Source organism: Benincasa hispida, chromosome 8, assembly GCF_027475165.1.
Source record: "Benincasa hispida cultivar pf3 chromosome 8, pf3_genome.v1.1, whole genome shotgun sequence".
Lineage (NCBI taxonomy): Eukaryota > Viridiplantae > Streptophyta > Magnoliopsida > Cucurbitales > Cucurbitaceae > Benincasa > Benincasa hispida.
In genome coordinates, this window is record NC_143485.1 from 22,433,016 (window position 1) to 22,458,597 (window position 25,582).

At 40.7% G+C, this 25,582-nt stretch overlaps 1 non-coding gene across 1 annotated transcript; it reads right to left on the reverse strand.

Annotated features, from left to right (window-relative positions):
• Positions 1 to 3,044: 3,044 nt before the first annotated feature.
• LOC150034437 (small nucleolar RNA R71) lies at positions 3,045 to 3,151 on the reverse strand. The gene has a single exon (XR_016531638.1). It is a non-coding gene; the product is annotated as a small nucleolar RNA R71 (small nucleolar RNA).
• Positions 3,152 to 25,582: the final 22,431 nt, after the last annotated feature.

Genomic DNA, 25,582 nt, shown 5'->3' on the forward strand with positions numbered 1-25,582 from the left:
TACTGCAACTCTACATGATGATCACAATCGCTTGATGAGCGCAACTCCCATGCGATGGACGCATACGGCTGATTACCGCAACATCCATGCGTTGATCGATGCATTTGCCTTGCGATGGAGTGTTTCTCCACATGCGATCGTCTATGCGATGGTCCGGTTTCCGCATTTGTGTTCATTTCTTGAATTGGCTACAAAAATAGAATATTGAATGCACAATTAACGCAAAGTAATGGGTTAGCTGAGATTCGCCATGTTGATCGACACAAACTCTTTTTCTCATGAATTCCTATCATGATTGACGTAATTTCTGCTTAACAACCTTCATAATTCTATGTAAAAGGACGAAGATGACATGCATTTCTGCATGTCATCAAATATATTAGGAATTCATGAGAATATGAGTTTGCGTCATTCAACATTAAGAATCTTGGCTAACTCACTATTATGCGTTATTATGCGGCCAATTGTTTATCTTTGTAGCTAACGCAGAAAGCGGACGCATACACGGAAGCCGGGCTATCGCAAAGACGACCACATGCGGAGAATTTCTCCATCGTAAAGGTGAATGCATACGTTCAACGCATGGGTGTTGCGGTAATCAACCGCATGCGTCCATCACATAGAAGTTGTGATCGTCAAGCGATTACGGTCATCGCGTAGAAGTTGCTGTCATTAAGCAAATGTGGTCATCGCAAGATTGTGGCTACATGATGATAACCATAATAGTGGGATGAACGCAAGGTTGGTAGAATGGAAAAATTAACGCATATCTCGGGAGAAGCAAAAGATGATGTTGACATTTCACCTACCACGCCTTAGTGATAACAGGCAGAAATGCACGTTATCATAGTGCTAAGTTCTTAAACAATGTTGGATTGCATTGATGAAATATGTTAAATTGCGTCCATTAAGCATAAATTCTATAATATTGCGGTCACATGCATCTAACGCATTAGAGTAGTTAATCTTTACATTTTTGTGCAGAATATGCATTAACACAATGCAGAGATTGCGATCATAGGAATACATTGGTCGAGCGCAACTTCACCGCAAGACTTTGCGTTGATCTTGCTCACAAACATTCGCCCAAGAAGAATCACCGCAACTTGGTTAGTGCAACATGGTAGGCGCATCTAGGTGATAGGATAGTTAAGAGCGATGGGACAGACAGCTGATGACAGTCAAATCCAAATTAAGTTGATAGCCGATAACGATCACAAAGTACATTCAGCTTTATTGGTAACAATCATCCGACGCGTCAATCAAGAATTAAAGCTATCCCATCAGCACAACTGGGAGAGAGAAACCGCCTTTCACTTTTAATGCCCTATAAATACCAAGTGCAATCTTCAGAAAAGGGGTTGATTAGTTAATGAATTCATCAGTGCTCTGTTCATAGTTTTCTTTTCAATTTTACGACGGAGCAAGAGAGGAGCGGTGACGTCGGAGATCGCCCAGGGCAGCTTGAGAGAGAACCTTGAGGCGTAAGAGCAGAAAGAGGGCCGACTCTCGCGAGAGTGAGAATATCTTTAGAGCACAAGTAGAAACAGTGTAAACGCCTGGCACAAGAAATTTCTCCAGGCTCTTTACTATACTTGCATTGTTATTTGTACTTCATCTCATATCTATTCAATGGAAGTTCTATTTCTACATCTTCTCACTCTTTTAATACGTATGAGTAGCTAAACTAGTTGAATGGGTTGAGAAGAACTAAGCTAACATGACCTAAGAAGTTCATTGCTTGTGATTATCTTGTTTTATGTTGTGCAAAATACCCTTTAGAGTTACTCGAGAGAGAATCTAAAGAAAGAACCTAATGTCTCGAGAGAGCTAGGTTAGAATCTGGACTCGAAAGAGCAAGATTAGGCTTGCATAAACAAGTGATAGGGACTTAGAGATAACCTTTGTTTGTCAACTTACATCGCATGCAACCTAGGAATGGGAGTGATATTATGTGGTCGCATATTTGTGTGAATGTCATGTTGTCATCGCATAAATAGAGATAGAGGTTTTTGTGTAAACCCTGTAGACTTATCGCATATTTATTGCAAGCGTTCTAGCCTTAGAAGTCGTAGCATTCATGCCGAGAGGTGGTTTACTATTGTATGCATGTTGCATGATCGCAAAGCATGGACACATATTCATCGTATTTCTTGGTTATCAACTCTTTTCAAACTCTGCCGCAATCGTTATTTATTTTGATCAACGTAAACAACAAACCCAACGATTTATTTATTTAACTGGTTACCACAAGTTTTCATAAAACTCACCAATGCAACTATTTTCACAAGTCCCTATGTTCGACCCTGGACTTACCAGGAAACTTAAAGGAATTTACACTTGAATTCCGCTGGGGAAACTTGAGTGCACAACACAATCCATCAATGCATATCATCCATAATTCCATTTAATAAAATAACGCATCAAGTTTTTGGTGCCGTTGCCGGGGTCTTCGGCAAAATAGTTGTTAACGTTAATTTTTGTGATTTCTTTGCAGAACTCTCAATCTTTGGCGAACTACGACCTGGAGATTGAGAGAACATTTCGAAGGAGACTAAGAGACCGCCAACAAATACCATAATCCGATAAAGAGGAGATGGCGGAGCAGCCTAGAGAAGGAGCACCAAATGATAATAATGTTATGGCGAATCCGATTCTACTGGCAAACGATCGCAATAGGCCCATTAGGGGCTATGCATCACCAAACCTTTATGATTTCTCTCCGGGAATCATGAGGCCTGCCTTTGACAGAAGCAGATTTGAGATGAAACTTGTGATGCTGTGGATAATCCAGACTGCAGATCAATTCAGAGGAAAGGCGTGGCGAGGATCCGTACGCCCACCTCCAAAGTTTTATTGAAATCTTCAATACTTTTGTGTTCCCGAACATCTCTACTGAAGAAGTTCAACTAACGTTATTCCTATTTTCTCTCTGTGATCAGGCTAGGAAATGGGCTTATTTGCTCGAACCAAGAGAGATTACTTCTTGGGAGCAGGTAGTGGAGAAATTCATGAAAAAGTATTTTTCGCCTACCAAGAATGCAAGACGAAGAAAGCTTATTACTAATTTTGAACAAGATATGGACGAATCACTCAGCGATGCTTGGGCGAGGTTTAAAAGGTTGGTCCGAGATTGTCCGCATAATGGGCTACCAGACTGCCTTCAAATGGAAATTTTCTATCACGAATTGAATCCTGCTTCGCAGACCATTGCTAATGCGGCAGCCACTGACAAAACGTACGAAGAGGCGAAGAATATTCTGGATCGCATCTCTAAGAACCATGAAGACTAAAGGGAGAGTGACTAGAGATTAAGACTCAAAGATTCTGACGCAAATAACGTTGCCATTGTTTCGTTACAAAACCATATGATCACAATGATGAATTTGATTCATGGAATGGCGATCAGTAGCCCAACACCGTAAGGTGGGAAAATTAACGCAATAAGTCAAAACACTGCAAGGTGTGCGACTTACGGTGATGGGAATGCAATGGAAGATTGCCCGCAAAATCCACAGTCTACATATTTTGTAAAGAATAATGTCTTTTCAAACACTTACAACCCTGGGTGGAGAAGCCACCCCAATTTTGCTTGGATGAATCAACAACAAAATTTTCAATCTGTGGCGCAAAAAGAAGGGCCACCAGGATTCTTCCAATGCAACAACGGTCAGCAGAGCAACCAAGCAAGTAGCTCACAACAACCAACACAATCTTCTTCTCTAGAGAGTTTATTGAAGCAATATATAGAGAAAAACGAGATAGTGCTTCAAAGTCAGGCTACGTCCATCCGCAACCTAGAATTTCTAATGGGCCAGATTGCGAATGAGCTGAAGAGTCGACCGCAAGGGGCGTTGCCAAGTTCTACCGAGCTTCCACGCAACCCAGAGGGATCAGGTAAGGAGCAATGTCAGGTTGTGACATTGCGCAGTGGAAAGACCGTGGAGGGAGAAAGGAAGGATCAGAGTAGAACAACTTCCATCGCAACTGAGCCCGAAATTGCGGCAACGCAAGAAAAAGAAAGAGAGAATGAGGCAGTGGAACCTGAGGTTGCGTCGACATCAAAGTCAAATGAAACGGGAACCATGAAAGTCAGTTACCACCCTTCCCTTAGAGGCTAAGGAAGAAGAAAAATGAAGAGGTATAGTACCAATGCTTCTTATCTATGTTAAAGAAATTATGTGTTAACATTCCTTTCAGTGAAGTGATTGAGGAAATGTTTGCCTATGCCCAAGTTTCTGAAGGACATGGTAACTAAGAAAAGAGGCACTGGAAAATTTGCTACGGTGGCATTAACGCAAAGTTCCAAATATATTATTCCACCGAAGATGAGCGATCCTGGGAGCTTCATTATTCCTTGCTCCATAGGAGGACTCTATATTGGGCAAGCCCTATGTGACTTGGGGGCCAGCATAAATTTGATGTCGCTGTTAATCTTTAGACAATTAAACGTGGGGCAACTTGTGCCCACATCATTGACTCTCTAATTGGTTTACAGATCTTTGGTTCATCCAGAAGGTAAGGTGAAGGATGTGCTGATCACGATTGATAAATTTATTTTTCCAGCTGACTTCATCATCCTAGATTATGAGGTCGACAAAGATGTACCCATCATTTTGGGGCGACCTTTTCTATCAACGGGTCGAGCTCAAATTGATGTGCACAAGGGAGAAATCACTTTGAGCATAAATGGATAGAAGTTCAAGTTTAATATAATTCGTGCCACGAGATTCTCGGATGAGGAAGACCTACAAGATTATGACGATGACCTGAATTTGATTGAAGAAGAAAAGTTTGATGATGAGTGTGTAGAAGAGGATGCCAACGTATTCGTAGCTGCCTGTAATGCGATCATAGGAAAAACAAACAAAGAAGAAGGAACGATCGCAACGCAAGAAGAAGAGCTTTTATGGATAAGACGTAGACTAAGGCCAAGGTCATCCTTGACCACATCTCGCGGAACATGGATGACTGGGTCGATGATGGATACGGAGGAAGAGGCTCTGCAGAAAGAATAAATGAAACTGCCATTGTCCCTATAGAGACAATGACCATGCTGGCTACTCAGATGGCCACAGTAACCTCAATCCTCTAATCGATGGCAATCAATCAAGGAGCCATCTCCCAACAAATAGTGCAACCCATTGCGTCGGCTTAAGTGGCCACAATCAGTTGCGTTAATTGTGGAGGGGCCCATGCGGCAGACATGTGCCCATCGAACGTCCAGCAAGTATGCGCCATCCAGAACAACCCCTTCAGCAACACATATAATCCTGGTTGGAGGAACCATCCTAACTTCTGTTGAGGAGGGAATCCTAACCAAGGAGGGCCAAGAAACCATCAGGGTGGCAATTCAAGGAATCGGGGAAACTCTCCTCCTTTTCACCACAATTCTAATCACGAGCAACAAAGGCAATCACACAACCAACAACCCTCATCTTCAAACACCTCTGGAAGCTCATTGGAGGCCCTGCTCAAGTAGTACATGGATAAAAATGATGCGGTGATGCAGGCACAGGTGTCTTCAATAAGAAATTTGGAGATTCAAGTGGGGAACCTGGCTTCTGAACTTAGAAATAGAGTACCTAGAACGTTGCTCAGCAACTTTGAAGCCCTTGGATCTCATGGAAAGGAGCAATGTCCCTGAAGACATTGGGCAGGCAAGCTGGACCGCCTGCAGAGGTGTGGATTGCGTCCATCAAAATAAACTATCATCCGGTCCATATCTCAATTCTATGTTTACATGTTTTTTTTTTTAAATTCTTGTCTTTAATGATTTATGAACTTTGTCATTTACTGCTTTATTCAATTTTTCTTTCAATGCTTTATGAATTTATGATTCATTTAATTCTCTTGTATTTATTTCTGTACTCTCTTTTTTCTTTAACTTTTCTGTCATAAATGCGTTACTCTTAAATTGGTGAATGATTGGTCAATAAGAAGAAATTATTACCGCAATGTTCGTATGACTTGCGTTGATAAAAAAAATGTATAATAAAAATAAAAAAACAAAATTTTAATAATAAAACAATCAACATCCGGTATGCATTTTGTTAATGGGTGCATCTTGTACAACAAGATACACTTTGTGTTCATCCAACTCGAATGCATTGTGTTGAGGGGTGTGTTGTGCTCGTATGTGTTCTTTGCCCGTCCTTAGCAAAAATGCACTATGTTGAGGTAGTGATGCGCTGGTAGAAATACCGTGCACTCGATCATCTAGAAATAGGTTAGTTAAGGGGTGTGTTATGGGAATATATGTATTGTTGCCCGTCCTCTGCAAAGATGCATTTGCGTTGATGAATTCATTGCGTTAATTCTTTACCTTGCGCCCATTCGAATAAAACTCCAAAGAAATTTTTTTGGCAAACTGAGAAGTCTAATTGCTTTAGCTTCCAGGGACATGATGAATTTTTAGTTGAAAGGACGTACGACTCTGCAACTTCATAAATGTGAGAAGTGCGAACGGTAGGCTTTTTGAGTAGCTCAAGGACTGCCGCCGCAAAATCCGCGTTGGGCCCATCAAGGCCCAACCTATAAAAGCGTGTTTCTTCGTCTTAGTCTATTACTTGCTTCATTTTGCAAAAAGAAACCCTAGCTTTTGCATACTGAGCTTTCTTCTTCTCAGAACCCTACCGATTTTCCAGTTTCCTTTCACTCAAGAATCCATGGCAGACCAAACTTCCCAGCCTTCTGCTTCAGCTTCAACACCTTCATCAGCCCAACTTTCCATGTGAGAGGTAGCATTTCTTACTGCCAGTCGCCGTCTCGCTACCCAACCACACACCATTCCTCGAATTGCTGGAAGACCCCGGTTAAACCCTCTAGCAGCCAGGCCAGTCCCATTCCAAAGGGGGCAAAGTTCTGAAAGCACCCCACTCCCAACACCAGCAGTCTCCCCTGAAAGTGAGAAGAAGAGGCAAGATGACAAGGAGTTGTTTGGGAGCATTCTGAGAAACCTGGAGAAAGGAGGAGGGTTACCCGAGGCTGGGGTTGTGAACCAACCACTACTTACAGAGGAGGTGATGGTGGAGGAGATGGAGGAAGTGGTGGAAGAAGAGACAAGGAGAAGCACTCTGGCCATAATGGATCCTAAGGAAACTACGCAAGTAGAATCCTATGACGGACCCATCAGAGTCACGTTGGAGGAAGTTGCGGCAGAAAAGCAACCATAGGTGGTTGAAGAGAACAAGAAGAAAAAGAAGAGCGAAGGAAAGAAGGGTTAAGAAGGTGAGCCATCCCATCATCACAAAGCAGAGAAGAAAATAAAAAAAAAGGAGGATGAAGAAGATGAAGAGGCTAGAGAGGAGAAGAAATAAGAAAAGAGTGAGAGAAAAGAACGCAGGCGTGAAGAAAGGTGCTTGAAGAAGGAAGAAGAAAGGAAAAAGAGGGCTGTAAGCCCAGAGCTGGACGGTGAATCCACCTCCATAAGGGAGGACAGAGGGGAATCAACGCAACTTAGAGAAACAAAACAACCTGAAACAACACAAACAGTTGCGATTGAAGAAGGAGAAGAAGGAAATGTTACCCCCTTGATGCGGCGCCGTAAGGAGAATGTGCCGCAAGGGTCAACCGTGGACTCTTTAGTTTTGATTGATGCATTAGAAGAGTAGGAGAGGAGGAGAAAAGAGGAGGAAGAGAAGAAGGAAAAAATGGCGCGGGCACAACTCATGATCGTAGAGGGTAGTCGAAAGAGAAGACTACAAGATGAAGAGGTGTGCCGCAATAATGAAATTTCGAGAATCGAGGAAATAAGAAGGCTCGAATAGGAAAAATGCCTTTTGCTGGTCTCTGAGTAGTTTGAAAGATAGTTTAAAACAGAAGAGAGGGAAGAGGCAGAAGAAGAAAAGAAAAGAAGGCAGAAGAAGTGGAAAAGCAGAAGGAAGAGAAGGAGAAGAAGCGCCAAGCAAACATGCAGCGCTTAAGAAAGAAGAAAGGAAAAGAACTTGCTGAACGGGAAAAGGAGGAACAATGCAAGGCGTGAGAAAAGAAACAAAGGCAGCAATCTCGCCTTGCGTTGGCCAAAGGAAAGGGCAAAGTAGTCGCAGAAAGTAGCAAGCCTGCATTGGCAAAGGTGCGTCCATCAAGAAAGAAGGAGAACGATGACTTGCTGATGGAGATGGGCTTTTTCCCTGCGCCAACACCACTACCAGACCTGATTACAAGTGTGATCATAGAACATGGATGGGACACATTTTGCTAGTGCCTAGCCATTGTTATTCCAGAGGTAGTGCGCGACTTCTACCACGGATGGTTACATGGCACCAAGGATGTGGTAACCATAAAAGGGAAAATGGTATCTTTCAGTGCAAGGGACATCAATGAACTATACCAGATGAAGGATAACCCAGATGCACTGGGCAACAAAATCATTGATGATCTCACTGAAGAGCAGATGGAAGATGCGCTGTGAGTATTAACGCAACCAGGCACTAAGTGGACAGTTTCTTTAAAAGGCATCAAAACCCTGGCATCCATGAATCTGCTTTCTGAGGCACGGCTTTGGGTTTATTTGCTCAAATGGCGGCTGATCCCAACTTCCCATGACAAAAATTTCGAGGGATCGAATCATGGCCGCATATTGCATTGCGCGCGACATTCCAATCGATGTGGGCAGATTGATCGCAAGACAAATTCGAGGTTTTGTGGGGCACATAAGAGGGCAATACTTCTTCCTATGGACGATTTCAAGTTTATGCCTATCACTGGGTGTGGGCATTGATGAAGAGCCAATGGCAGAAGTTCACGGCCTAATAAAGGTCAAGATTTTGAGGTTGCTCCTCAAAGATTCCCCACACTACCCTGAACTCCCTTTGAAGAGGCCCAACATAGATTTAAATGCGCCGCAAGAGCCCAAGCCGAAGAAACAGCGCAGAGATGACAAGGGAAAGGGGAAGATCTAAGAAGAAACAATGCAAGATCCAGAACCCTTGGACCCTTTACCCTTAATAATTCGCCTTCCAAGCCCTCCCGCACAACCTTTTTCTTCCCTTCCTGAGCACTTTACCAATCTTCTCCTTCCCCCAGATTCTCCAACCGCATATCCAGCAGCCCCATCACCACTTCAGCATCATCACCGCAACTTTCCCTTCCACCGTCGCATATCGATGACCCACACGATTTGGGTGAAGGCACTTCTGCCCAACCCCAAAACGTCGATGGCGAGGCATCGCAGGCACAACCTACCGTTGCTTCCTTAGCTGTAGAGTTAGCAGATATGCGGTCCCTTCTTACCTAACAACAACAACTCTTCTTTCAACAGCAATAGCTCTTCTCTCAACAACAAGCCTTCTTTGGCCAAAGAATTGATGCGGTAATTGAGCGAGTCGACGATTTAAAATGCAGTGCTGCCATGACTAGGTAGGTTTTGATCAATATTCAATGCAACACTTATATGATTCACCTGCACCAAAGACAGATAGCGAAGCGTAGCCATGAGTACTTCAATTTTCTGACAGCATATCTTCATGGACCAATGGTTCCTCTGCATCTCAGGCGGCATTTGATTTTTGCAGAAGCTCCTCATGTACCACATCCGAACCCTCCTCCAGAACCTACTTCTCCTTAACAATCCTTACATTTTTTTTTGCAGCCATTCTATTAATTTTATTTAATTAATTATTTTTCTATGTTTATCTAAATTCTTTGATTCTTTGTACAGACAACAATTTTGTATTGCGTTATTTATAATTATTTGTATACTTAGTTAATTTTCAATACGACTAAGTAACAATTCTATCCATATGCCTGTGCCTCTTCTTTATCATCCTTTGTCAACTTTGCGATATTCTTAATCTTTCTTTTTGCGTTATTCATTGCGCTGCCATGATGTATAAAATGCATACACTTAGAAACATCTCCCAAACTCTGTATTTTCTAACTAACACTTAGTTAATTCGTACCTTAGCAATACTTTACCTTTTATCCTTCAAAATTTTGCTCAAACCTTCTTTTTGAAATTTTGTCTAAGTGCTTGTCTCTTCTGTCCAAACAACGCAATGAGGACGGGGGTGGGGAAGGTCTGAGCAGATGAGATCAAGAGTATGCGGTCATTAAGAAAAATGCACTCATTCTTTAAAATTAAAAAATTATAATAATTTTCATATAAACTCCAATGTCAGCGCAAGGGAAACCTAAAAAACATTCTCAACCTGGTAAGAGTTAAGTTGTGAAAGGAGCCTACTCATAGTTGGATGTTCGCATGACACCCGTGGGAGCAAGCCAAAACGAAGGTGGGTTTCCAAGAACAACACAATATGAAAAGAAAAAATGCAAAAGAAAGAAAAATAAAAGAAACAAGAGACAACTCCTATAAAATTCATGAGTTAAAGTTGAGATTGGCACACAACCGAAGTTGGATGTTCGCATGACACCCGTGGGAACAAGCCAAAACGAAGGGTGTAACCATGATCAATAGTCTCTAATAAATGACGCAAAAAATTGACCACCGCATCCAGACGCATCAAGTTGTTTTCACAAGAAGAGGTAAATATTCTTTTTAAAACTAGAAAATTATTTTTGAGCAGAAATTTGTTTTATAGAAGAGTAAAGTAGGGCTTTGTCATGAATTTTCAAGGATAGAAAGAAAATTGCGTTGTTAAGTAATGTGCCTAAGTGGATCATTCAGAGTAACCAATCGACAAAAAATTTAGGATATGAATTGAGCATTATTTCCTTAGTAGAAGATATGCTTGAGTACAAGCATATACCTAAATTTGGGGGTGTGATAACTTGTAGAAATACAAGTTATTTATATTGCTTTATTTAGATATTGCGGCCAAAAAAAAGGAAAGTTGCGTCAATTGTAGAGAAATTAGCTAAGAAATGCAAGAACTATAAATTGTTGTCAATACACCCACTAACACCATTGCGATGGTAGAAAAGAATATTTCACCGCATGCGTTCATGTCTCAAGAGAAAAAGAACAACACATCTACGTCGCATTGCGCCCATCATTCAAAAATGAATAGATGATCAACACAATGATGACACATGCGACAATCGATCAAGAGCTTAGTGATCAACGTAACTTCAACCGCTTGCGGTAATAAAAAAACAACACCGCATGCGGGCACACGATCGAAGATGCAAAAGAGCAACGCAATTACGAAGGATCCAGACACGTGTACAGCTGACTGTTGTGCATTTTTGATGGGATTGATTGCGTAACCAAAGAAATATTCACTCCACCATTTCTGGAATTGCCATAACAATAATGTGGGGTCCACACTGTAGAGAGTCAAAGCTGAGCCTATAAATAGCCTCTGAAATTCTATGAGAAAATATACTTGATATGGGCATATTTTGATATTTGTATATTGAGAGAGAGACTTGTCTGAGTGCTGATCAGAGAAGATCCAGGAAGATCTAAGAGACAAGGCTAAGAGGTGAGTCTCAGGGCAAATCCTTTCAATCCTCGCTGTGAAGCTCTGTACCAAGGTCATTCCTACCGGATGAGCAAGCCTGAGAGGGAAGCTCTTCCTTCCATTCACTCCATTCGCCGACAAGCAAATCCACCGTCTAGATCTGTGTCAAGACGTTGGCACTTTTATATATTTATTTCTATCTCCTAGCATCAATTATATTCATCTTCTTAATCTCTATCATTCACACCATGTATCAGATGCTAAATATTAGTAATGAATGTCATGATCATTTTCATCTCCATCTTTCTGTCTATTTCCGTTCCTCCATTAATTGCTTTCTCCATGATGTTTTCTTAATCCCTTGGTAATTAGAATGAATTAATTAAGTAAATTAATCTGTGCTAAAGAAATGAATATGTTTAGCTAAAGTATGCTAGACGAAATTTTCACCTAAGAGAGCAGAAGTGAAGATGCCATTCTGCCTGTCGAGAGAAGGTTAGAAGAATGCGTTAACTAAAGCGAGAAGTGCTTCCAGAGGTGGAAGCAACCTTGCATTCATTACGTTGATCCTTGTTTCAGCACAAAGATGTGGGAACATGGCCGATCACCGAGAGGTGTGCGCTAAAGGGAAAGCAGAACCGTAGTTATATCTTTAATGCAATTAATGAACTTGCAATGTTTATATTAATTACCCTTTCTATCTCTGTTTCATACATAAAGACTTGCCACCGCATAACACGACCCTTTGTATAATCTTCACAATCAGTCTCAATCTCAGTATCATGTATCAGTATCCGGTATCTTGTATCATATTAGTGTAGGTTTACTTTTATGCACTTTTATTGTATTACCGCAACTTTACTTTACTGCAACTTCTCTTTACCGCATATTTTACTTTACCGCAATTAAATACCTGTACATACACACTTTTTATTAATTGAAAAACACCTGGTCGCATATATCACGAACATAACGCATTAACTATGCAATCCCTGTGTTCGACCTTGTATCACTCCGAGAAACTTGCGGTGAAATTATACTTGGTTTCAACGCAAGGAAACTTGTGACAACGTAGAGCATACTACAAGCATTCCATTAATAACACATACATCTAGAAGTAGTATCGCATATCATTGCATCATTTTATGTTAAACTTTGGTTATAATCTTCCATGCGTTGTGTGACATAAGATAAATTTTATGTTAAGTCATCTCCACCGCCCTTTCATGGCACCACCGGCAGCCTTGACACACATCTGCTAGAAGCAAGACATTGCTTTCAGCTAGCCTTTTCCATTTATCTTATTTTCTTATATTGTATTGTATTACATTTTGGCTTAAGAAATTCATACATTTTGTGATAAATGCATTTCTATATTTCCTTCGATTCCATCTCCATCTTCATTTACTTAGCATCTTTAATCTTCATTGCATCATTTAGTGAGATTGTTAGAGTATTGCATACTTAATCATGCGGCATAGGAATATGACGCATGTAGCAAACCACCGGGAGGTGTGCGTTGCGTGAGTGTTGTGAGAAAACCTTATTTACTTAGTATGAAGCTGTAGCAACACCTGTCTATAGGCGGACGCAACGCTTGTCTATGAGTAAAGTTTGCAACAACTAACTGCCCGGGAGGGTAAGTGGTTGGTCGTATTAAGCAATGTAAGCAAGTATTCACTAGAGATAGGAATAATCTTACGTTAGCCAAGTTTATGCGGTTACCTTGTTTTATGAGCGCATTATTCATCATTTAGGCAGACTTGGAACAGTAGTCTAAAAACCAAATCTAAGTCTCGGGAGAGCGAATTGGATCGCATAAGCAAGAATGGGGAACTTAGAGATAAGCCCCGTTTGCTATTACACAGTGTGTGCACCCTACGGATGGGATATTGCATGCATCCAGAAGTAGCATATGGTGGTATGCGGCTATCACGCTTAGGCGGCAAGAGCATGTGAGCGGGTTATGGAGGTATAGAAATAGGCTTCTCGGCACTATCGCATATACATCGTATGCATCCTAGAATTAGGCACGTGTGTGTAGCGTGATCACATAGTTTGTGCTGGTTAGGGTTGCCCTTGCAGTCAAGCTTAGGGTTGCGATGAAGACATCCTCACATTTTATCTATTTTTCCATGCATTTACTACGTGTCAACAGTTTTCGTGTTTCCACCTCTCATTCATACTTCCACTGCTTTGTCTGTTAGCTAGGAGTAGGAGTAGTTTGTAGCTTAAAACCCCCATCATTCTTTTATTCACCTGTCGAAAACACATCACCACATACAGTAAGCTACAAGTCCCTGAGTTCGACCTTGGATCATTCGAGAAACTTGCGTTCGCATTATACTTGGCGTGAGTGCAAGAAAACTTGTGACAGGAACGCATGGTCATCACATACATTCGTAATCGCATATTTCATAGTCCAACCCATCACCAGATTTAAATGCTGATCGGAGAAGATCCGTGAAGAAAAGAGACAAGGCCGATCCGTGAGTCTCAGGGTGAATCATTCCAAATCGCCACCATGAAGCTCTGTACCTAGATCAACTCTACCGGTTGAGCAAGCCTAAGAGGGAAGCTCATCCTTCCATTTACTCCATCTACGCCGGCAAACAATCTCTCCATCCAGATCAGTGTCAAGGCATTGACACTCTTCTGTATCTGTTTCTAACTCTTATTCATCAATTGTATTTCATCTTCTTAGTCTAAATCATTCACAACCATGTATCAGACGCTTGACTTTATAATTAAATGTCATGATCACTTTCATTTCCACATTTCAGTCTATTTTCGTTCCTCCATTAATCGCTTTCTTCACGATGTTTTCTTAATCCCTTGGTGATTAATATGAATTAAACAAGTAAATTAATTTATGCTAAAGAAATAAATTTGTTTAGCTAAAGCATGCTAGACGGCATCTTCATCTATGAGAGCAGAAGTGAAGATACCATTCTGATCTGTCGAGAGAAGGTCAGAAGAATGCGTTAACTAAACCAAGAAGTACTTCTAGAGATGGAAGCAACCTTGTGTTCACTACGTTCGTCTCTGTTTCACCACAGAGATGTGGGAAACGCGGACGATCACCGAGAGGTGTACACCGAGGGAAAGCGGAACCATACTTATATCTTTAACGAAATTAAGAAACTTGCGCTGTTTATATTAATTATCCTTTCTCTTTCTGTTTCGCACATAGGCCTTTCCATAGCATAACACGATTTTTGTATATTCTTCACAGTCAGTCTCAACCTCGGTATCTTGTATCATGTAACCTGTATCATCATAACTTAGGTTTATTTTATCGCACTTTACTTTTATTGCAATTTACTTTAATATCGCATTTGTATCGCTTATCTTTACTTTACTGCACATTTTACTTTATCGCATGTACAAACAACACTATTATTAAATTGAAAAACCCCTGGTCGCATATATCACAAATATAATGCAATTAACCTGAAACAATCCCTGTGTTCGACCTTGGATCACACCGAGAAACTTGCGGTGAAATTATACTTGGTTTCAATGCAAGGAAACTTGTGACAACGCACAGCATACTACAAGAACATTCATTAATAACGCTTATCTAGAATTAGTATCACATATCATCGCAATCATCCATACGTTGTATGACATAAGATCATTCATATTCAATTTATGCGTACAAGTTTATGGCGCCATTGTCGGGGAATGGTAACGGGAACATGGACTTGTAGCTTAGATAAAATTTATGTCAACAAGTTTATGGCGCCATTGTCGGGGAACTGGTAATGGGAACATGTACTTTCAGCTTAGATAAAATTTATATCAACAAGTTTATGGCGTCGTTGCCAGGGATTGGATAACGGTTATTGTTTGAGTGTGTTTGTGGTATTTTGCAGGACAAATCTTTTTGTACTGGCTATTCAATGCCGAGAGCAGTCTAGCAGCTTATGAGCTCTGGTACTAAACCAGAATTTGTAGCTGACCCAGAGATTGAGCGTACTTTTCGTGCACGGTGCAATACATGTTGACTAGCTGATATGGCAGATAATATGGACAAGGCGAAAGAGAGCAGCTAATATGGCAGATAATATGGACAACGCGGCTCCCGCATGAAATCAAGGGGCAATACATGTTGACTTGCTTTGGATGCTAAGGATGTATGAAGTTCTATGCTCATAATAATGTGATACTACTTCTAAATATGCGTTATGGACGTTCATGTAGTATGCCATGCGTTGTCCAAGTTTCCTTACAATGAAACCAAGTGTAATTCCACCGCAAGTTTCTCGGTGTGATATGAGGTCAAACACGGGGACTGGTTTAGGTTATTGTGGTACGTTCATGATATATGCGACCAGGTTTTCAATCTTTAAAAGTGTGTGTTTCTGCAGTTATATAAATTGCAGTAAAATAAAGGAAAGCAGTAAAGATGCGATAATAACATAAAAATACAGTAAACCTAAGCTAGATGATACAAGATACAGGCTTCATGTACAAGATGTTGGGGTCAAGGCTGGCTGTGAAAGTTATACAAAGACGTGGGATGCGGCGGCAAGTCTTATGAACAAAATAGAAAGAGAAAGACAAATAATATAAACAATGCAAGTTCTTAATTGCATTGAAGCTACAAATACTGTTCCGCTCTTCTCTTGGCGTACACCTCTCAGTGATCGGCCGCGCTCCCACATGTCTGTGGTGAAATAGAGACTAATGTAATAAACGCAAGATTGCTTCCATGTCTGGAAGTACTAATCGCTTTAATGAACACATTCTTCTCACCTTCTCTCGATAGATCAGAATGGCATCTTCACTTCTGCATTCACAGGTGAAGATGCCATCTAGCATGCCTTAGCTAAATGCATTTTATATTTCTAATACAAACTAAGTACTTGGTCAATTCACATTGCTTATCAGGGAATTAAGAAGATATCATGTAGAAAGTGGTTGATGGGTGAACAGAAATAGACAGAAAATGATAAATGAAAGCTATCGAAACATTTAATATCTCTATTAAGTATTTGATACATGGTGTGTGAATGAAGAGATAAAGGAAACATGAAATACAACGATGAAAGAAATAGAACAGATACAAAGAAGTGCCAATGTCTTGGCACAAATTTGATGGAGATCTGCTTGCCGGATAGGATGGATTTGATGGTAGGAAGAGCTTCCCTCTCAGGCTTGCTCCACTGGTAGTAGGGATCTGTGCACAGAGCTTCCGATCGTGTGTTTGGTAGGTTAGATCTAAGATTCACCTCTTGGCTTTATCTTGTCTTCTTCCTGGACTTCTTCTCTTAAGTACTTAGCTCAGCCTTTTCTCTATAATTTAGCAGCATTTAGCCCCGTATCAAGTAACATAAATTTTCTTTGAAATCAATGGGGTATTTATAGGTGTAGATCTTTCACTCTGGCCTTGTGGTCCCCACTTGATTGCTATGGTAATTCCGAAGATGGAAGGATATTATTCCTTCTGTTATGCAATCAGATCGTCAATTCTACACAACTGTTAGTTGTACATGTGTCTCAATCCTCCGCTTTTGCATTGCTTAGTTGCATCTTTTGATCTTAGGTTCGCATGCGGTGTTGTTTTTATTATCACATGCGGTTGAAACACAGCTTTAGACCGACTATCGCATTGCATCGTCATTGTTGTAATCGTCTCTTCATTGTTGATTGCGCAATGTGACAGAGATGCGTTGATCAGTTTCCCATGAGCCTTTAGCGTAAGTAGTGACTTGATCTCCTGCAAAATAGAGTAAAATTTGGCTTATCTTCCATCTTTATGGTGTTAGTGGGTGAAATTGCAAACATTTATAATTATTGTAATACTAGGCTAATTTTTATACAATAGGTGCATATTTACTAACTTTTGACCGCAATATCTAGATAAGGTGGCCTAAATAACTTGTATTTCTAGTTACACACCCCCAAATTTAGATATATGCTTGTCCTCAAGCATATCTTCTACTAAGGCAATCATGCTCAATTCTTCTCCTATATTTCTGTGATGATTGGTTGCTCTGAATGTTACACTTAGGCACATTACTTGACATCGCAATTTCCTTCTATCCTTGCTAATTCTTAGCAAGCCCTACTTTATTCTTCTATATGACAAACTTCTACTCAAAGACGCTTTTCTAGTTTTCAAAATAGAATGTTTATCTCTTCTTTGTTAAAACATCTTGATGTATCTATATATGGTGAGCAAAAATTTGCATGATTTCTTTATTTAGAGACTGTTGGTCATGGTTACACTCTTCATTTTGGCTTATCCCCACGGGTGTCATACGAACATACAACTATGGTTGTGTGCCAATTTCAACTTCAACTCATGAGGATCAGAGGAGTTGTCTCTTGCATTCTTTTATTTTTGTTTTTGTTTCTTTCTTTCTTTTGTTTTTTTTTACTATGTTGTTCTTGGAAATCCATCTTCGTTTTGGCTTGCTCTTACGGGTGTCATACGAACATCCAACTACGAGCAGGCTCCTTTCACAACTAAACTCTTATCAGGTTGGGATAGTTTTGAGGTTTTCCCTTGCGCTGACATTGGAGTTTCACAAAAAAAAAAAAACATTTTTTTTCATTGAAAATGAACACATTTTCTTAAATACAGCATAATCTTGATCTCATCTGCTTAGACCTTTCCCACCCCCAAATTTAAAGATGAGCAAGGTCCTCATTGCATTGCTTGGAGAGACTAGACAAACACTTAGAAGAAAACTTCAAAAAGAAGGTTTGAGCAGAACTTTGAAAAATAAAAGGTAAAGTACTGCTAAACTAAGAATTAATTAAGTGTTAGTCAGAATTTACTAAGTATAGGAAATGTTTCTAAGTATAAACATATAATACATCATAGCAATGCAATGAATATTGTAAAAATAAGAGATTTAGAATGTCACACAAATTAGCAAAGGAAGATAAAGAAAGAGGCACAGGTAAACAGTGGAGTGAATATATACTCTGATTGTATTGACTATTAACAAAGTATACAAATAAATTACAAATGAACGCATTACAAAATTTCCTATTGCCTGTACAAGAGTCAAAGAATTTGATTACTTTACAAATTTGATTCAGAAGTGTGCATGATTCAGAATTTACACCATACTTCCAATAAACGCAGATACATTTTTGTCGAGGATGGGCAATATGCATACATCCCCGCAACACACCCCTTAACTAAATACATTTTTGCAGAATACCTCAACATGGTGCATTTAACTAAGGACGAGCAAAGGACATATGCGAGTGTAACACATCCCTCACGACAATGCATTTGGGTGTACCGGACGCACAGTGTCACTTACTTACTACACCCAACTTCTCATAGTTTACTTTCTGTTCTTCTTAATTCATAAAAAATGCCAGTCGAAAAGACCTTGTGGTGATTTATCCAATCATTCATAACAATTATATGACCGGTGCAACTAAATTTAAGATATGGAGATACCTGTGAAATTTAATTGGAAGGAAATAAAAAAAAAAATGTTAAAGACTGATTCTACTAGATAGTAATTGACGAAATTTAGAAAACAGTAAAAGAAGGCTGTAAAGAAAGCAAGTAACATAGATAGGAAGGTCGATTGAAAGAAGTTCTTAGAGTTACCGCAACTGCTTTCCTTGCAAGTGGTTTAATCCTACTTACCGTAGTCAATGGTGTCCAGGCGCTGATTGAAGTCGCCTCCATAGTAGGGCTTAATCCGCTGACCATTGACTTTGAATGTGCTGCTCCCGTCTAAAGTTGTTAGTTCCACTGGTCGTGAGGAAAGATTGTCTTGATTTGGAACGGCCTAAGCGAGCGAGGCTTCAACTTTCCTGGGAAAAATCCCAGACGCACGTTGAATAGTAATACTTGCTGACCTTAGGTGAATGTCCGGTTGTTTATGTGGTCATCATGCCTAGCATTTTCATATGCATCTCTTCGCCATTCGACCAACTGATTCAATTGCAGCTTTCGAACTTTCCCCGCACTGGCTAAATCAAACTTCAGTTTCTTGCATGCCCACATCGCCTTATGTTCCAACTCAAGTGTCAGATGACAAGCTTTTCCGAAGACTAGGGTGTACGGAGACATGCCAACTGGTGTTTTGTAGGCAGGCCTGTAAGCCCATAGTGCTTCATCAAGCTTGGGTGACCAATCCCTCCTGGCAGTATTAACTACCTTCTCCAAGATGGTTTTGATTTCTCTGTTAGAAATCTCTACCTGCCCATTAGTTTGTGGGTGAGAAGCAGTTGCAACTCGATGGCTGACGTTGAATTTAGTCTACAAGTTAGCAATTATGCGGTTGATAAAGTGAGAGCCCTCACCGTTGATTAAGGCTCGTGGCGTCCCATATTGATAAAAAATGTTCTTCTTCAGAAACTTTGCCACAGTGGCCGCATCATTCTTGGCACATGCGATAGCCTTAACCCATTTCGATACATAATCAATCGCAACCAGAATATATTGATGACCTTCTAATGGTGGAAACAGGCCCATGAAGTCAATTCCCCAAACATCAAATAATTCAACTTCTAAGATTGACGTCAATGGCATTTCATTTCTTTTAGACATATTCCCCGTCCTTTGACACCTGTCGCATTGCACAACATGAGTATGGGCATCCTTAAATAGTGTTGGCCAAATGTAGCCGCACTACAAGACTTTTGTTGTGGTCTTTTGCGCCCCAAAATGTCCTCCATATGGGGACTCATGACAGAGCTCTAAAATGTGCTTGGCTTCATGCTCAGGAACACATCGACGTATTATATGATCTGGTCCTTGTCGATATAGGAAGGGATCGTCCTAGGAATAAAATTTGGAGTCATGTCTTAGCTTCTTCTTCTGCTGGTATGTATAATCATCCGACAGTTGACAGCAAACTATGAAGTTTACTATGTCCGCATACTAGGGAATATCAATGTCTACTGCCATTAGCAGCTCATCAGGGAATATTTCTTCAATATCTTTTTCTGTCCCTTGAACCTCGCAATTTTCCAATCTTGACAAATAATCTACGACTTGGTTCTTGGTACCCTCCCGGGCTTTGATTTCTAAGTCGAACTCTTGCAGGAGCAACATCCACCGTATCAGTCTTGGTTTTGCATCCTTCTTCATCATTAGATACTTAATTGCAGAGTGATCCGTATACACCACCACGTTTGTTCCGATTAAGTACAATCGGAACTTCTCCAGTGTAAATACCACTGCAAGCATTTCTTTTTCTGTGGTCGTATAGTTCTCCTGCACGCCGTTTAGTGTTTTGCTCGCATAATAGATAGGATGTAACACTTTTTCCCGACATTGACTCAAGACTGCGCCCACAACATATCGGCTAGCATCACACATCAATGCAAATGGTTGCGTCCAATCGGGCGCAATCAAAATTAGTGTGGAGATGAGCGTATCTTTCAATATGTTAAATGCTTTGGTGCAGGCGTCATCAAAATTATGAGTCACCGCATTAACTTTCACTGTTCCTTGAGAGAAGGTTCTCTGCTGATTAACCACCGCCTGGAGAAGCAAGGTCATCATGGTCATTTGCTCGACCAATGCGTTCATTGTGTCTGTTGGCACATCAGCCCTTTCTATTCTTTTTGGCTCTAGACCTCTTACCTCAAGTCCGGTATCAATCCATTTGTCACGATATGCGATCCAATATGTTCTTTGCTTCCGTATATGACTTATTCATTAATCCTCCTTCTGCGGAGGAGTCGGCAATTGCTTGCGTTGATTGGTCCAGGCCATTGTAAAAGGTTTCCATCAAAATACTATCAAGAATCCCGATATGCGGACAGTTCTTTACTAATTGTCGGAATCGCACCTAGGCAGTGCTCAAGGTTTCATAACCCTTTTGTTCGAAATTCAAAACCTGCCTCCGCCTCTTTACATTGACAGACAGAGGGAAGAATCTGTTCATGAACCTATCAACCAACTGCTCCCATCCATTAATTTCACCTGGCTCTAATGCTTAAGCCCACCTCTTTGCTTCTTCCCACAATGTATACGAGAATAGATATAGTTTAAGACTTTCTTGAGTTACATCAGGCATGGAGAATGTGCTACACATGTCTACAAAATTTGTCAAATGTGCATGTGGGTCTTCTCCCTGTAATCCACTGAATTGTCCCACATTCTGAATCATTTGATGCATGATAGGTTTTATTTCAAAGCTTGCATTCCCCTCAACTACTGGTTTTGAAATTCCTGGTGAAAAATTATAGAAATTTTGCGCCGCATATTCCCTCATAGGGATGTTCTGGTCAGCAGCAAGAAAAATGGGATCTTGCACTGGCAAATCTCCCCTCTGGTTTCTAGTAGGTGCCACATTCTCTTCAACCATACTTCTTCACCAATTAGGTTAGCCCTGGTGAACTTTGTGTGAAGAATACACTCGATCTCTGGGTTCGCTTAGAATTACCAGATCACTCTAGCGCTCATAAGCCGTCAGACTACTCTCCGTTGAGCAGTCAGTACAAAGAGATCTCTCCTACACATAACATAAAAATATTCAACACTAACCATTAACTAAATCCCCCCCAACGGCGCCATAAACTTGTTGACTTGCTTTGGATGCTAAGGATGTATGATGTTCTATGGTTATAATGATGCGATCTACTTCTAAATATGCGTTAATTATGGATTTTCATAAATATGCTCATAAATATGCGATACTACTTCTAAAGATGCGTCAGTACAAAGAGATTTGTCCTGCACATAACATATGGATTGTGGTACGTTCATGATATATGCGACCAGGTTTTCAATCTTTAAAAGTGTGTGTTTCTGCAGTTATAAAAATTGCAGTAAAATAAAGGAAAGTAGTAAAGATGCGATAATAACATAAAAATACAGTAAACCTAAGCTAGATGATACAAGATACAGGCTTCATGTACAAAATGTTGGGGTCAAGGCTGGCTGTGAAAGTTATGCAAAGACGTGGGATGCGGCAGCAAGTCTTATGAACAGAATAGAAAGAGAAAGACAAATAATATAAACAACACAAGTTCTTAATTGCATTGAAGCTACAAATATTGTTCCACTCTTCTCTTGGCATACACCTCTCAGTGATCGGTCGCGCTCCCACATGTCTGTGGTGAAATAAAGACTAATGTAATAAACGCAAGGTTGCTTCCATGTCTAGAAGTACTACTTGCTTTAATTAATGCATTCTTCTGACCTTCTCTCGATAGATCAGAATGGCATCTTCACTTCTGCTCTCACAGGTAAAGATGTCGTCTAGCATGCCTTAGCTAAACGCATTTTATATCTCTAATACAGACTAAGTACTAGGTCAATTCACATTGCTTATCAGGGAATTAAGAATATATCATGAAGAAAGTGAATGACGGGTGAACGGAAATAGACAGAAAATGATAAATGAAAGCTATCGAAACATTTAATATCTCTATTAAGCGTTTGATACATGGTGTATGAATGAAGAGATAAAGGAAACGTGAAATACAACGGTGAAAGAGATAGAACAGATACAAACAAGTGTCAATGTCTTGGCACAGATTTGATGGAGATCTGCTTGCCGGATAAGATGGATTTGATGGTGGGAAGAGCTTCCCTCTCAGGCTTGCTCCACCGGTAGCAGGGATCTTTGCATAGAGCTTCCGATCGGGTGTTTAACAGGTTAGATCTGAGACTCACCTCTCTGCCTTATCTCGTCTTCTTCCCAGATTTCTTCTCTTAAGCACTCAGCTCAGCCTTTTCTCTATAATCTAGCAGCACTTAGCCCTGTATCAAGTAGCATAAATTTTCTCTAAAATTAATGGGGTATTTATAGGTGTAGATCTTTGACTCCGGCCTTGTGGTCCCCACTTGATTGTTATGGTAATTCCGAAGATAGAGGTATATTATTCCTTCTATTATGCAATCATATCGTCAATTCTACACAACCGTTAGTTGTACACGTGTCTAAATCCTCCGCTTTTGCGTTGCTTAGCTGCATCTTTCGATCTTAGGTTCGCATGCGGTGTTGTTTTTATTACTGCATGCAGTTGAAACACAGCTCTGGACTGACTGTCGCATTGCGCTGTCATTGCGGTAATCGTCTCTTCATTGTTGATTGATGGGCACAATGTGACAGGGATGCGTTGATCAGTTCCCGGTGCGCCTTTAGTGCAAGCGGTGACTTGGTCTCCTGCAAAACAGAGTAAAATTCGGCTTGTCTTCCATCTTTATGGTGTTAGTGGGTGAAATTGCAAACATTTATAATTATTGTAATACTAGGCTAATTTTCATACAATAGGTGCATATTTACTAACTTTTGGCCGCAATATCTAGATAAGGTGGCCTAAATAACTTGTATTTCTACAAGTTATCAGTACGGCCAGCGTAGGACCCAGTCTTCCTTGCCACTGATCGTAACATTCCCATGAGGAACTACGCGGTGCCCAACCTGTACGAATTTTTGCCTGGGATTTCGATGCCTAAAGTAAAGGAGAACGCAAGGTTCAAAATAAAACCGGTCATACTCCAAATGATCCTTAACGCAGGGCAATTTGGGGGTCTACAATGTGAAGATCCGCATGCCCACCTGACCAGTTTTGTCGAAAGGTGCGGCAACTTCTCATTACCTGGTGTTATCCCTAAGGGAATTAGATTGTATTTATTCCCTTACAACTTGAGGGACGAAGCCAAGAGGTGGGCTCACTCACTGGAGCTGAACGAGGTTACATCATGGAATCAGATGGTAGAGCGATTCATGAAGAAGTTCTTCCCACCGGCCATCAACGCAAGGCGACAAAAGGATGTGCTGAACTTTGAACAAATGAACAATGAGACCCTAAGCACCGCCTGGGTGCGATTTCGAAGATTGGTGAAGAACTGCCCGCATATTGAGTTACCCGATTGCGTTTTGATGGAGACATTTTACAATGGCCTGAACAAATCGACGCAGGTTGTTGCTGACGTCTCTGCGGCAGGAGGTTTTATGGACAAGACGTATACAGAGGCCAAGGTCGTCCTTGACTGCATACCACGGAACATGGATGACTGGATTGATGATTGTTATGGAGGTAGAAGGCTCTAAAAGAAGAAAGAATGACACTACCATTGTTCCTGCAGAGACAATGACCACTTTGGCCATTCAGATGGCCACAGTGACCTTAATCCTCGAATTGATGGCAATCAATCAAGGAGCCATCCCCCAACAATCAGTGCAACCCGCTGCGTCGGCTCAAGTGGCCACAATAAGTTGCATTAATTGTGGAGGGGCTCATGTAGCAGAAATGTGCCCATTGAGTATCCAGCAAGTATGCGCCATCCAAAATAACTCCTTCAGCAACACCTACAATCCAGGTTGGAGGAATCATCCTAATTTCGGTTAGGGAGGGAATCCTAACCAAGGGGAACCTAGCAACCATCAAAGTGGCAATCGAGGGAACCCTCATCCTTTTCACCATAACTCGAATCAGGGGAAACCATGGTAATCGCATAATCAGCAACCCTCATCTTCAAACACCTCTGGAAGCTCATTGGAGACCCTGCTTAAATAATATATGGACAAAAATGGTGCATTGATGCAAGCACAGGCATCTTCAATTCGAAACATAGAGATTCAAGTGGGCCAGTTGGCACATGAGCTTAGAAACAGAACTCTTAGTACGTTGCCCAACAACTTCGAAGCCCCAGGATCTCATGGAAAGGAGCAATGTCCCTGGGGACATTGGGCAGGCAAGCTGGACCGCCTGCAGAGGTGTGGATTGCGCTCATTCAAAGAAAGTCATCTTCCGGTCCATATCTCACATCTATGTTTAAATGCTTTCTTTGATTTCTATCTTTATGAATTTCTGAACTTTGTCTTTTAGTACTTCATTTAATTTGTTTCATGAATTTATGCATTTATTCTTCAATTAACTCTCTTGCATCTATTTCTATGTTTGCTTTAGTTCCTTTAACTTTTCTGTATTTTATGCATTATTCTTTAATTGGTGAATGATTGAGTAATGAGAAGAAATTTATTACCGCAAGTCATAGCAACTTGCATTGATGAAAAAAAAAAATTGGTATGTAACGCAATGATGGGTGTATTGTGGGAGAACAAGAGACACCTTGCGTCCATTACACTCAACTGCATTGCGTTGAGGGGTGTGTTGCATGCATTGTGTCCTTTGTCCATCCATAGCAAATTGCACTATGTCGAGGTAGTGTTTGTAATGCGTTTTGGGTATATGATATTAAGTGCTCATAATGATGCAATACTACTTTTATTTATGCGTTAATTAGGGATGTTCATGTAGTATGC